Raw genomic sequence first — 15,140 nt, forward strand, 5'->3', positions numbered from 1 at the left:
AAAAACAATAAAAAGAGTCATAAAGAAGTCGGGTGATGCTATTTTGTCATAAATAGCCGAATGTTCCCAAAAGGGACGCCGGAAGGCTGACTTTGCATAAATAGCCACCTTCGGTTCATGTTTAGAATTTCTTGGTCCAAGTTGACCCACACAGCCTTATAAATCTTCGTCCCCGAGGCGCTGAAGGCCGTGTTTACAACGCCAAGTCTTTTATTGTAATTTGAAAAGAAAAAAAAAATCAAAGAGTCAGCGGTCATGTGAATACCGTCTTTTGTCATAATAAGCCGAGCCAGCTTCAGCCGCGTCTTAAACCGTTCTTGCCGAAATAGCCTTAGAGTATCTTTCAGTTGTCGAAAGGTTATTTTCGTAAAAGAATGGACAAGTTTTAAAGTGTCAAAATAATCCTCCCCGGCCTCAAACTTCATGTGAAAATTGGAAGGGGCCACATTTGCAAAAAATAACCATTTGGTTGCATTTGTCGAACAGAGAAGGGAGCTGGAATTTTGTTTTTGAGTCTACCAATCTTTTGATTAGAACATGCGGGTTGTTTAATTTTCAAGTTTGTGAGTAATCTTTAAATCCTTTAAACCCAGTTTGTTTTAAATTTTACAAAAAAAAAATGTGTGTTTAGTATTGTTTATCTTTTATTGGTCCGAACTACGCAAGGTCTGATTCATGCGGGGTCATGATACGTAGGCAATCTCCATAAGATTCGACCACACACACAAAAAAAATGATAAAAAAGAGAAAAAAAAGAAAAAGAAAAACAAAGGTAAAAAAATATATATATATATATATATATATTGATAATAATAAGGACCGACTGAGTCCATTCTAACATATTTGGTTTTGAATTGTGAAGAAAGTTGAGGTGGTTGGTTTGTGCCTCAAAGAAAATGACAACTAACGTCGAAGCTGTTACAAGTGCTCCAGAGACTCAGAGTGGGAAGGTTCCTCGTCATGAGTCACAATTTGCGACACAACAAGAGCAGTACCACTCTCCTGAGTACCACTCGTACTCGTTTGATCTTGCTGCAAAAACTGAGAAGCCTGCCCGAAAGATGGTACAGGAAGAAATGACCCGAAGAGTGAAAAGCTTAGAACAATGGTTGGAAAACATGCAAGGGTTGGCAGGCCAAAAGAGTGTTGCCTTCAAAGATCTATGTATATTCCCCGATGTCCACTTGCCGCCTGGTTTCAAGACTCCAAAATTTGAAAAGTACGATGGACATGGAGATCCCATAGCCCACCTGAAAAGATATTGCAATCAACTGAGAGGGGCAGGAAGAAATGAAAAATTGTTGATGGCTTATTTTGTGGAAAGCCTTACGGGAGTAGCCTCTGAATGGTTTATGGATCAAGACACGTCTCGCTGGTATGTCTGGGATGACATGGCGCAGGCCTTTGTCAGACAGTTCCAATACAATATCGACATTCCCCCAGACCGCATTTCCCTTTCAAACCTGAAGAAGAAACCAAGTGAAAGTTTCAGGGAATATGCCATAAAATGGAGAGAGCAAGCAGCTCGAGTTAAGCCACCCATGGATGACCACGAGCTAATTACTGTCTTCCTTCAAGCGCAAGAGCCAGATTACTTTCAAAACATGGTGTCCGCAGTTGGCAAAACCTTCTCGGAAGCAATCAAAATTGGAGAAATGGTAGAGAATGGTCTTAAGACAGGCAAAATTATAAGTCAAGCTGTTCTTAAAGCCGCAACTCAGGATGTCCGGGTTGAGTCAGATAATCTTAGCGACACAAATGAGGAGATTGAAGAAATCATGATGACATCAGGGTCTAGAAGAGGTCCCAGGAGAACATCTCGAAGGTATGAGCAGCCTCCTCAGGTTTTCTATGGCTCCCCTGAGCAGTATTATCCACCTCAGGACGCTCAATACTCTGTCGCTCCACCTCAGTATGTTGTCCAGCCACCAAAGCACCCCAAGAGGCGAGCACGAGCATCACAAAATCTCCAGAAGTCTCCACAAAATTTTCAGGTGCCCTATAACCCACAGCCAAGCCAGTGGTATAAAGGTGAACAAAGGCTGAAAGATAATTTTACACCAATAGGAGAGTCCTATGAAAGCTTATTTGAGAAATTAAAGAATCATGACATGATTGCACCTATTCCTCCAAATCATGTGGACCCACGTGCAAGAAGCTTTGACCCTTCTAAAAGGTGTGAATACCATTCCAATGTCCAGGGGCACAATGTTGAAAGCTGTCGGGATTTGAAAAGAGAAATAGAAAGAATGATCCAAGAAGGGCGGATTGTGATTAATAACAGTGACATGGAGCACTCGAACCTCCTCGAGAACTTGCCTGCGGAGGTTGATGAGGTTGAAGCTGGTAATATTGATGCAAAGCTCAGTGGCTAAAATGCCAATTTTGATAAAGTGGGAGGACGTTTTGTTCCTTGGTCAGCAAGAGAGAAGCTTGTGGTGGCTTATTTTGTTGTCATTTCTGTTGTCCGGATTATTAAGGTTGTAATTTGGATTTTGTCCTGTGTCAAACCTTCTTATCTTTCCATTTTGTCATAGCAATTTGTTTAAATTTTGTCCAGTTCGTGTTAGGATTTTATTCTGGTTGTTTTGTTTGTTTTTTTATTCAAACCATTTCGCCGGTAGTCTAATGCAAAATCCGGTCTTTGATTATTCCCAGTCATCTTTTTGTTTAGTCGTGTTATCATTTCGTTCAATGCCGATTCTAGGGACATGACATGCGCACACACTTTGGGCCTCGTCTTTAAAGTTAATCATAAAACCCTGGAAAGGCGACCAGACCATTTAAAGAAAATAAGGACGGTTTGAGATTATTCAGAGCTCGAGTCATGTGGAACTGGGGCAAGTAAAATATGAAGAAAAACCGTTAAAACCAAGATTCGCCAAATTGGCATGAAGGGTGTTCATGATAATGAGAGTATCGCCCAGCGGTGTTTAGAAGTGACAAATGAACAAACAGATGTTGAATATAATTGTCAAGTCTAGCACCATCGGAAGAGACTATAAATCTATTGTTTAATTGTGTTGTTTGCACTTGGCATGTCTTGAAGACTGGAATGACGAAGGCATTTTGTTCTGCTACCAAAACACTTTATCCTTCGTTACCCCTTTTGAGCCTTACTTGTTTTTCTTTCACACCCCTCGTTCGGAATCAGTAAAAACGACTAGAAAATGCAAGCATGGCATGAAAAAAAAAGGAAAAAAAAAAGAAGAAAAGAAAACAACAAAACGAAAAAGAGGGAAAAATGAAAGAAGGAAAAGAAAGAAAGAAAAATGATAAAAAAAAAGAATCAAATGAAAAAGAGGAATTGGGAACTACGTTTGACCTGATTCCTCAAAGAGGATACGTAGGCGCTTCACGGCTCGGTCATAGTTTTGAAAAATGAAAAAAAAACAATTAAAATATCCCCAAGCAAGAAACTGGGGCAGATGTTGCGTTTGATGTAAATAAATCTAATTCCGAAGGTTGTAATTAATAACCCAAAATGAATGACTTTTTGAGCCTTTAATACCCTTTCTTTCTAGCCCAATCCAAAAACCCACATTACGGTCCAAAGAAAGACCTTCCGATCAGTCTTCAAAAGATGTCAAGTCAGACAAATGAAGAATCTTACCGGCGAACATAACATTCTGTTCCACAGCATAAAGGACTCTAATCTCCAGCAGAAAGAGTCGTACCGACGACACTCCAAATCCCCAGCTGGAAAGTGATACAAATGAGAGAGTCTTATCGGTGAAAACCTTCACAGGCACCATAAGGCGATGAAAGCTGAGAGAAAACCAAAATGAGAGAGACTTGATAGTGAAAACCCTTCGGGCACTACAAGTCGAATAAGATTGAGAATCAGAGGGGGAATCGCCAATGGAAGATCTTGAAAGATGATTGACGGTAGAGGATAGGCCACATACGCATGTCATGGCCATTAGAGTCGGTATCTGCGTTTGATAGGTTTTTATTTATAGTTTCTTTTGTAAAAGAGTCATCGTGTCCTTTGTCTTTTATTTTGTTTCTGTTGTTTTTCTCCTTTCACAAAAAATTTCCCTAATAGAGTCTGTCCGGTCAGAACAAGTATGAAATGACTTCAAAAATATGCCATCAGCTTTCCAAGATGAGATCTGACTAGTATATCCAAATGGTATAGTCAACGAGGAACAAGCGCGAGGCCAGTGTCAAAAAAGATATCCCCAGCAAAGGGAATTGACAAAGGATTGACGAGCGTCAAGAGAGATATCCTTGCCAAAACCAAGGTTATAAACCTCAAAGGCCAAGGCCCTTGAACAGAGGAAGGAGAGCAGCGAGCATGATTTGGCGAAATCCATACTAGACTGAAAGGTCGAGGAAAATGTCAGTTTCCAAGCTATGCCACAAAAGAAGAGGGATATCCCCCAGCAAGAAGGGATTATCCCCAATATCATCCCCAACAAGTTGTTGAATGCAGAGCAAGGAAGGAGAAAGGGAAAGCCATCCCAGCAGGAGTATCACAACCAACCACCATGTTTTAAACTAACAAATTTTGTTTGATTTGAAACAGGTAAAAGGAATGGCATTGATGCAGAACTGCATGCCACAAGGGATATTATCAAACTGGGGCAGAAAATTTTCCTTCCATTTAGAAAAATTTTCTGGAAGTCAGGTACCCCCAGCTGATAACATTTTACCCCCCAACAGGTAAGTAAATCAAGGGAGGTATTCTTTGAAGGGAGAAGCTATGCAAAAACAAAACAAAAATAAAAAAGGAATAAAAAAAAGAATAATAATAAAAATGGGGAAGGTAGAAAAGGAAAATTCATCCCAATCCCCAGCAAGTATTCAAGGTAAGACATTTTCAAGTCTTAAGGATATTTTGGGTTCATCCGCCCTCAAATAGGATACTTCGGGTCCATCCGCCCTCAAATAGAATATGTCGGGTTCATCCGCCCTCGAATAGGATCTGTTGGGTTCATCCGCCCTCAAATAGGATATGTTGGGTTCATCCGCCCTCGAATAGGATATTTTGGGTTCATCCGCCCTCAAATAGGATCTGTCGGGTTCATCCGCCCTCAAATAGGATATGTCGGGTTCATCCGCCCTCAAATAGGATCTGTTGGGTCCATCCGCCCTCAAATAGGATCTGTCGGGTTCATCCGCCCTCAAATAGGATATGTCGGGTTCATCCGCCCTCAAATAGGATCTGTTGGGTTCATCCGCCCTCAAATAGGATATGTTGGTTTCAGTCTTTTTATTTCAAGTTTTAAAACCAGGCGCCCACCTGTATAACGAGAGGAATACTTTTATGTCTTAGTTTAGACAGGCGCCCACCTGAATAACGAGAGGAATACATTTCTGTCTTTTCATTTCTGTTCTAGGTCACCCACCAGTATAATGCGGGCATATCATTTTTCATGTCTTTACCAGGCGCCCACCTGTATAACGAGAGGAATACTTTCAGTCTTTAAAATTCTCAACAGGCACCCACCTGAATAACGAGAGGAATACTTTTGTCTGTGCATTTCATATTTTAGGCGCCCACCTATATAACAAGGGAACACATTTTGTGTCTTTACCCATAGGAGACGCATTTCCTAACGAGAGGAATACTTTTATCTGTGCATTTCATATTTTAGGCGCCCACCTATATAACAAGGGAATACATTTTGTGTCTTTACCCATAGGAGATGCATTTCCTCCTAAGTTTTAGTTTACCCATAGGAGATGCATTTCCTCCTAGGTTTGTTTAGTTTCACCCATAGGAGATGCATTTCCTCCTAAGTTTGAGTTTTACCCATAGGAGACGCATTTCCTCCTAAGTTTAAGTGTTACCCATAGGAGACGCATTTCCTCCTAAGTTTAAGTTTTACCCATAGGAGACGCATTTCCTCCTAAGTTTAAGTTTTAAAAGAAAAAAAAAAAAACAACAACAACAAAAACAAAAATGACCTAGTCTGATGAACCTTCTCCTAGGATCAAAATCTTAGTCTGACGAATTTTTCTCCTAAGATAGAGACCTAGTCTGACGAACCTTCTCCTAGGATCAAAATCTCAGTCTGATGAATCTTTCTCCTGAGATACCAAAAAACAAAAAATCTTAGTCTGATGAATCTTTCTCCTAAGATACAAATAAAAATGACCTAGTCTGATGAACTTTCTCCTAGGATCAAAATCTTAGTCCGATGAATTTTTCTCCTAAGATAGAGACCTAGTCTGACGAACCTTCTCCTAGGATCCAAATCTTAGTCTGATGAATCTTTCTCCTAAGATAACCAAAAACAAAAAAAAATGATGACCTAGTCTGATGAACCTTCTCCTAGGATCAAAATCTTAGTCCGATGAATTTTTCTCCTAAGATAGAGACCTAGTCTGACGAACCTTCTCCTAGGATCCAAATCTTAGTCTGATGAATCTTTCTCCTAAGATAACCAAAAACAAAAAAAAATGACCTAGTCTGATGAACCTTCTCCTAGGATCAAAATCTTAGTCCGACGAATTTTTCTCCTAAGATAGAGACCTAGTCTGACGAACCTTCTCCTAGGATCAAAATCTTAGTCTGATGAATCTTTCTCCTAAGATAACCAAAAATCCAAATCTTAGTCTGATGAATCTTTCTCCTAAGATAACCAAAAACAAAAAAAAAATGATGACCTAGTCTGATGAACCTTCTCCTAGGATCAAAATCTTAGTCCGATGAATTTTTCTCCTAAGATAGAGACCTAGTCTGACGAACCTTCTCCTAGGATCCAAATCTTAGTCTGATGAATCTTTCTCCTAAGATAACCAAAAACAAAAAAAAATGACCTAGTCTGATGAACCTTCTCCTAGGATCAAAATCTTAGTCCGACGAATTTTTCTCCTAAGATAGAGACCTAGTCTGACGAACCTTCTCCTAGGATCAAAATCTTAGTCTGATGAATATTTCTCCTAAGATAACCAAAAATCAAAATCTTAGTCCGATGAATCTTTCTCCTAAGATGCTAAAAAAAACATTTTTGAAAAAAAAAAGAAGAAAAAAAAAGAAAGAAAAAAGAGTCATTTTCCTAAATCCAGACGCCCACCTGTATAACGAGAGGCATACATTTCAGTTCTTACTTTCAAGTGTTGAAATTGGGAACCCGCCCATAGAACAGAGGAATACATTTCAGTCCTTACATTTCAAGCATTGAAGTTAGGTGCCCACCTGTATAACAAGGGAATACATCCTAATCTAGTATTTAGTTCACTCTCAGCACTGCATCAGTAGTATCAGTGGGCTACGATTTTGCTAACGACTCACAAACCTTCCCAGTGCAAACTGGGTTAGGAAATTTTGTTTGTTTTGTTTGTTTTTATTGTCAGGGGCCTGCCTGTAGAGCAGAAGATTGTTATATGTCAAAGATTGAAGAAGTTAGGGGCCCGCCTGTAGAACAGCGGGATCGTTCAAAGTCAAGCCGTAACCCATTGGAAGTCAGAAAGCCACAACAAAAATCCCCAGCACTCAATCCAAGATAGAAGCAACAAGAATCTCGCCCCAAGAATGTGAGTCAACAGTCTGAGAGGGTCAACAAAAACTAGTCACAAAAACAAAAAGAAAAAAAGAAGAAAAGAAAAAGAGAAAAATGAATGAATCCGAAGCACGGACGTGGAGAACAAATGTGATCTGCTCAAGAACTAGCGCCTACAACTAGCAAGTATCAAGGTTCAAATCCAAAGTCTGTACGAAGCACCATTCAAGACTCAAGACCAAGTTTCAGAAGACTTATGAGATAGGAATCCTTGTAACTAGCAGCTGATAGGCTTAGTTAGTCTTTTTTCAGTTTTCATTTTTGTTGTAACGACAGGACTGCGGACCGGAACCTCAACGGAACGGCACCTTGATCGGCTCTTCACCTCGGTACACTTCACTATCTCTCTCATTTCCGAACTACACGTGGCCTGATTCCTGTATAACCAAGGATATGTAGGCAGCTCGGATACCAGGGCTCGGTCACATTCCCTCCCTTTCCTGAAGTGTAGTCCGTCCAAGTAATGGTCGGGTCAAAAACACGGCTAGTCGTTCTTTGTCGGAAAACTCTTCGTGTTTCCAGTCAAAGAGGGGCAGCTGTAAGCACGTGATTTTTGACCCTCCCCGAGAATTTTCACATTTTAGTGTGAATATGTGAAATTGGGTCTAGTATAGCTATTTTAACTATTTTTACTTTATTTCGTTGCAAAAAGAAAAATTACAAAAAAAAAGTATATATATAAATTTTAGTTTATGTATCCCTCATAAACTTGAAAAAATACAAAAATTGTACTTTATTTTGGTACTTTATATAAATTCGAAAATTAACAAAAAATATATATATAATTCTATTAATGTTTTGAAGTCATTTTAATACAAAAAATATTATTTCATATTTTTGTCTTTATTAAAAAACGAAAATTACAAAAAATAGTTTTATTAATATTTTATAGTTATTTTAACTTTGAAAAATACAAAAAATATTACTTCATATTTTATCTTAATATTTACGAAAATTACAAAAAAATAGTTTTATTAATATTTTTGTAGCTATTTTAAATCTTGAAAAATATTTAAAAAATATATAGTTTTGTTTAAATACTAGTCTTATTTTTGGTAGTTATTTGGCTTACATAGGACTAGTTAAGCAACGTGTTCCTATTTCTCGGGTCCGGGCAAAAGAATAATATTCGGGTTTAAACTACCCGGTTTTAGGCCTAATTTTCGGACCTAGCCCATAATAAACAGTGTCCAGGACACATGGGGAACCCCACCACGCGTGGGGGACATAAACCTTGAACCCCACCACGCGTGAGGCTCATTTTTCTGGGCAAAACCCAGTACAAAACACGGACAAGGGCCAAAAAGCAGAGGGACGGAAAAAGGATTTTGAAAATTTTTGAGAGAGGGTACTGTACCCTCGTCTTCTTCCTAAAGAAGAGAGGGCAAACCCTACTGGAGATCCCGACCTCCCCCCCCCCCAACGAAAAAACCAGGGGGACGACTACTGTGCAATCTTCTTCTTCAAGAAGAAGAAGAAGAAGAAAACCCTACGAGCCCAACCCGGTCTCCTCCCAAACTGCCTCACGTCCACCCTCCTCCTCCATCACCCCCGTCCAAACACCATCGCCCAAACACCATAACCACCATCCAAACGAAACCACCTCCCTCCGTCACTACCCAGACACCATGTCCGACCAACGACCCCAAAATCCTCGCGTCCAAAACCACCGGTAAACCCCCCACGTACCAGCTCCACCAAAACAAAAACCATCGCTGCTGCATCGTCCAGTCCTCGACGATAACCCTCACCCCAAACCATTGTCTAAACAGCCCCAAGCTCCATCAACGACCTCCACTGTCCGAACGCCACCCCACGTCAAAAGGAGCAGTCGACAAAAACCAGTCCACAAAAACCTCCGACCACCCATAATCATAGTCACTCCTCCACCTCCGTCAACAACCAAACAGACCTCCATAGCTGCTCCTTTCATCACCTCCAACGACCCCTTTGTTGCAGTTTCTCGCAACAGTTGCTGCGTCGAAAAATACAGCAGCTGTTGCTGCGTCGCTGCGTTGCTGAGTAGCTCAGCCGTTGCTTCAGTTCGGTGAGGTCGTTTTGTTCGTCGAGGTTCGGTACGTCGAGGCGCTGTCCGAGGTTCCGTCGTTGTTCTTCGTGCAGAAAGGTCCGACTTAAGTTCCGTCGGAATCGTGTTTGTCGCTCTGAGTTTGTCGAGGTGCTAAGGTTAGTAAACCTCGATGTATTAGATAAATAAACTTACGTTGAATGTTTGAGATGCAATATAAAAATTGGTATGGAAATTTTCTGCCTATGTTTCATTGTCTGCATTTTGGTTCATTCTCATGTTATGTTATTCTTGTTTATTTGATGTCGTTTAATTAAGTTGGACTAGTCGTTCTATGACACAAGTTTGACGTTAATCTGTTCGTCCTTTCCTTCAGTTGGACATTCGAAAAAAAAATTATTAGTATTAGTGCATGCTGTTACTACTACCGAAACAATCATTCACTAAACTCCTTTTATTAAACTTTTAACAAGTCATGGGATTTTAGTTGTAAAGAAGCTGTAAGGTTTAGTATGGTTAAAAGCGTAAAGATGGCATCCCTTTAAAAAATATAAAAAATAAATAAAAATAAATAATAAATAATAAAAAAAAAAAAAAAAAGACGAGCTTCGCTAAATAAAAATGTACAAATTGCGGAGCCCTCGCAAAATATATGTATTAAATACTTAGATTCCGGGACGGGCCGTTTAGTAAATTTCACGGCCCTACCCCAAAATAATAATGCGCTAGTTGCTTTAGGCGCGCCTTTAATAATGTTATCTCCCTAAACTCGGGTGCACATTTATGTGACCCAAATCCAAATCTCAACGGAGTCGAAATATGTCTCTAGTCACGGGCGCATTGATTGTGGCGTGGCCCGAGATGCATTTCCATGACGTTGCAAATTCTTTAAAAAATAAGAATGAGATGAGCCTCGCCGAATAAAAATAAAAATTGCGGGGCCCTCAGTAAATACTTGTTTAAAATTACTTAGAATTCAGGAGGGTCGTTTAGCGAATTTCACGGCCTCCGCAAAATAATAACGCGATAATCTCTTTAGGCGCGCGTTTAATAATTTATTTTTCTTAAACTCGGGTGTGCATTACATGCGACCCAAATCCAAATCTTAAAACATCAAATAAAATGCGTTCCGGATTGTGGGTGCATTTCATGTGACGCAGTCCAAAGACGTGTTTTAAGCGATGTTCACATTCTTGTAAAAAACAATAATAATAAAGCGGTTAAAAGTTAAAATTTGCACATAAGTTCATACTTGTATAAAATCAGATAATCAAGCCGAATATAACAGTTGAGCGGCCGTGCTAGAACCACGGAACTCGGGAATGCCTAACACCTTCTCCCGGGTTAACAGAATTCCTTATCCGGATTTCTGGTACGCAGACTATAATATAGAGTCATTATTTTCCTCGATTCGGGATTAAAATTGGTGACTTGGGACACCCTAAATCTCCCAAGTGGCGACTCTGAAACAAATAAACCAATCCCGTTTCGATTGTCCTTTAATTGGAAAAAACTCCCTTGCGCCCGCTCGGGCGCGGAAAAAGGAGGTGTGACACCTGTATTGCTTGTGCTTCCATGCAGTTGATCACCAGCATTGAACTGGAATTGCTGGTTGTTCTCTCCTTGATGTTGGTAATTATTTTTTGTTGAACTACCAGCAAACTACAATTTTGGGGAATATTTGAGACTACTTTATTCATATGTCTTAATTAGTCTTAGTACAAAATTATATGTAAATTCTTACCTTTGACTCGTCCAAATCAAACCTCTTGTTTATCACATTCATAACACCCTTCAAAGATTGATCTATGAACTCTCGAAGGCTTGAGAGTTCCTCAAAAACATCCTTCCTATAGGCATCTAACTTTCCATCAACCTAAAAATTAAATATATAATTAGTTGGTAATCTTATTCTAACTGCTACAGTTACACTACAATTCAACAAACTATAATTATTATAGATTTATACCACAAATTAACTACAATGTATAACATACTATAATTGTTATGTAATGAAGTCAAAATGTAGCAAATTATGTCAATATATTGTAGTTATTCATAATACCTGCACAATCCCCTTTTCCAACTTCATGAGCTTGCTACTGACAGATTCAATGTCCTCTTGACAATCTGTATATTTGGGTTCAAATGATGGAGAAGCAGCAGTTGGAACATGTGATGGTTGAGCACCATGTTCATCTTCATATTGAATCTTGTCTGGCAGATTAAGCACTCCAAGCTCTTCTCCAGATTCAATCATGTTTGTGAACTGAATGATGAAAATAACAGTTAATTCAAGTGACAAAAAAAATGTAGATTCAATGTAGTTATTATGAATGTAATTGTAGCATCATACAAAAGTTGGAAAAAAATACCTTGATCCACTCAGGCTTGATCATCTTCTCTTCAATTGCAGTTAACCAAATCTGCCCCTTTGTAGCTGACCATCTTAAAATGCGAGGTATAGATTCAGAACATCTCATAGCAAGCTCGGTGCTGACGGACGAGCAACACTCATATAGCCACACTTGCAAGGCTAATGAGCATCCCCGTATCAGATAAGAATGTACATGGGGATTAAGACGATGTCAGACAGATTCAATAACCTGCTTGAAGGATTTGATACCCCATGGGTATGACTCAAAATTACCAGACTCTATTAGAAAGAACATAAACTTGTATATGAAAGTCACATGGTCTTTATCAGAAGGACAAACAAAAAATTCCAACATATAAAGAATGCACAACTTCACTACATCCACATCGTTTGCCCATGCTTTATTAGTCACTACATTTTTCAAATGCCATTTCTCAACCCTTTCTTTATTCGGAAAATATGTATTCATTAAAGGGCTAACATAGGTGGAAGTGTAACCATAGTCTGAAAACTTATTCATACAATTAAGACCAGTTATCAACCCAAATTCTCTCAAGGAAAAATTCAATTTTTCACCCTTAAATAGTACTGAAAAATATGAGTCAGTAGACTTTATCAATTCATACTTCATCAAAAGATGAAGTGATTGGTTTTGCATACAGATTGTGGGGAGACCTAATAAGTAACCAAAACAAGTTTTTCTGAAAACTCTTAAAGCATTCGGAGAGAGTAAAGCTTGTATCTGGCTAGGTATGCTAGGATCACACAAACTGTGGAATCTAAGCACACCATAATCAACATTTTGTTGTGCAAAGTAAGGTCCATTCTGTAGAAAATATAAAATTAATGAACATTAGTAGTTTGCATAAAAAGGAAGCAGTAATCTACATATAACTACATGACAAATACAAAATATAACTAGAAGAAGAATAGCCTACCCACACCTATAACTACAAAACAATAACAGAAGAACAATGCACGTGTAAACATTATCTACAGGATGTAACAGTTACTTCAAGTATGTCACATAAATGTAGATTAATTGTAGTTAGAATGAAGTTAAATATATGAGCTATACAGGCTACAATAAAAAATAACATATCTACAATTTAACCATCAGACTACACATCAACTACAAACTAACTACATTTATACACTGTCTAAGAGTCACAGTTCCAATTAAACTACAAAATTGAGACAAAGAATCTACAAAACAGTTACTTCAAGTATCTCACATAAATGTAGATTAACTGTAGTTAGAATGAAGTTAAATATATGAGCTATACAGGCTACAATAAAAAAATATCATATCTACAATTTAACCATCAGACTACACATCAACTACAAACTAACTACATTTATACACTGTCTAAGAGTCACAGTTCCAATTAAACTACAAAATTGAGACAAAGAATCTACAAAATTAGGACAACACCACATTTTACCAAAATACACTTGAACAATCAAAGAAGAACAATGCACGTGTAAACATTATCTACAGAATGTAACAGTTACTTCAAGTAACTCACAAAATGTAGATTAATTGTATTTAGAATGAAGTTAAATGTAGCAGCAATACAGGTTGCAATGAAAAATACCATCTCTACAATTTAACGATCAGACTACAAATCAACTACAAACTAACTACAGTTATACACTGTCTAATAATCACAGTTCCATTAAACCTACAAAATTGCGAAAAATAATCTACAAAATTAGGACAATACCACATTTGGCCAAAACACACTTGAACACTAAATTAACACTTGAACAACAGATTTTTACAACCAAAATCAAACTACAAAACAGTGAGGAAACATAAATAGTATTTACCTTTATTGAAATTTTTTCCTTAACCAATTTTGGTACTTTTTTTGAGGGTTTCTTCTTCTTTGGTTTTGATGAAGAAGGAGAGACCTTGTGTTTTTTCACAGATGGAACTTTGGGAGAATCATCTACAAAATCGTCATCTACACTCAACTCTTTCCCCTTGCGTTTCAGTTGATTCTCGACTAGTTTATCAACTCCACCAACATCAACATCGTGCAAATGCTTGCTTCTCATTTCCGCACGAATTTGTCTAGGAAATAAAATACCAGTAGTTTGTTCACTTGCATGCGTCGATTGTGAGTTTTTTGGTGGTGATTTTGGTGTTAAAACACCCAAATCAAAGGTTGGAATATCAGCTAATATAGCTTTTGATGATTTGTTTTGGGGAGTGTTGGTTTTTTTCATGATTTAGGAGTTGAAGACAAAGATGGAAGTGAATTCAAATCGTGGGGGATACTATCAACTGAAGGTAATTAAGTGGAGAAGAAAGTGATGGTAATTGTGGGTGAGAAGAGATTGTACGAGAATGGAGGAAAAACTGAAGGTAAATCGTGGGGGTGGGGAACTTAACTAAAGGTAAATCGTAGGGGGTGTGGGGGGGTGGGAGGAGAGAGAGGCGGGTAAACCAAATAACGTGAAAATACAGTCCTAAAATCACGCCTAAAATAAATGAAGGAATAATTATACCCTTAATTTGAATTATGGTATAGAAATGGTAATTTGGTATGCTTAAATGTAATAAACACAAACCTTAAATATTGAGGGTAATAAGTTTTGATATATGGTATAGATAGGTAAAAATCCCTATTTTTATTATGGTTTGGTTTGTATAGTATCTTTGTTTAATGAAAGGCGCTCATTCTAAAAAAAATTGAAGTATTTCTCCTCTTATATAGTTATTTGTTTACTCAACGCGAAATCATAAATAGAATAATTGGTACTGAATTTTCTTCTCCTTTTTTCAGTAGAACAAAATAAACCAAAGGTAAATGTTTGAAAGCAAATTTCAATATTTGAAATCTAATAGTAATATATAGTATTTCAAGAAATTTCTCGTATAGTACTAAAAGACCTAGTTTAATTTATTTATTTTTATTTTTGTACCAAAATATATTTATTAGTCTGATCATTAATAAAGCCCTCCATTTAAAAAGGAAAAAAATGGGCGCGTCGCCTAGTTAAAAGGGACATGTCGCCTAGTTTCATGATGTGTCACGTGCATGTAAAGGTTATATTTATCCGCAAGAAAGGATTCTTCGTCAAGTAAATTTAGGAAATACAGAAACACTTACATGAACCTGGGTTAGGAAAAGGAAAATCTTGATACTCTTTTCATATATTTCAATTCTAAAAATATCTTCGTGTAAATTTATGAAATACCTATATAATAACT

Source organism: Nicotiana tabacum, chromosome 7 (assembly GCF_000715075.1).
Source record: "Nicotiana tabacum cultivar K326 chromosome 7, ASM71507v2, whole genome shotgun sequence".
Classification (NCBI taxonomy): domain Eukaryota; kingdom Viridiplantae; phylum Streptophyta; class Magnoliopsida; order Solanales; family Solanaceae; genus Nicotiana; species Nicotiana tabacum.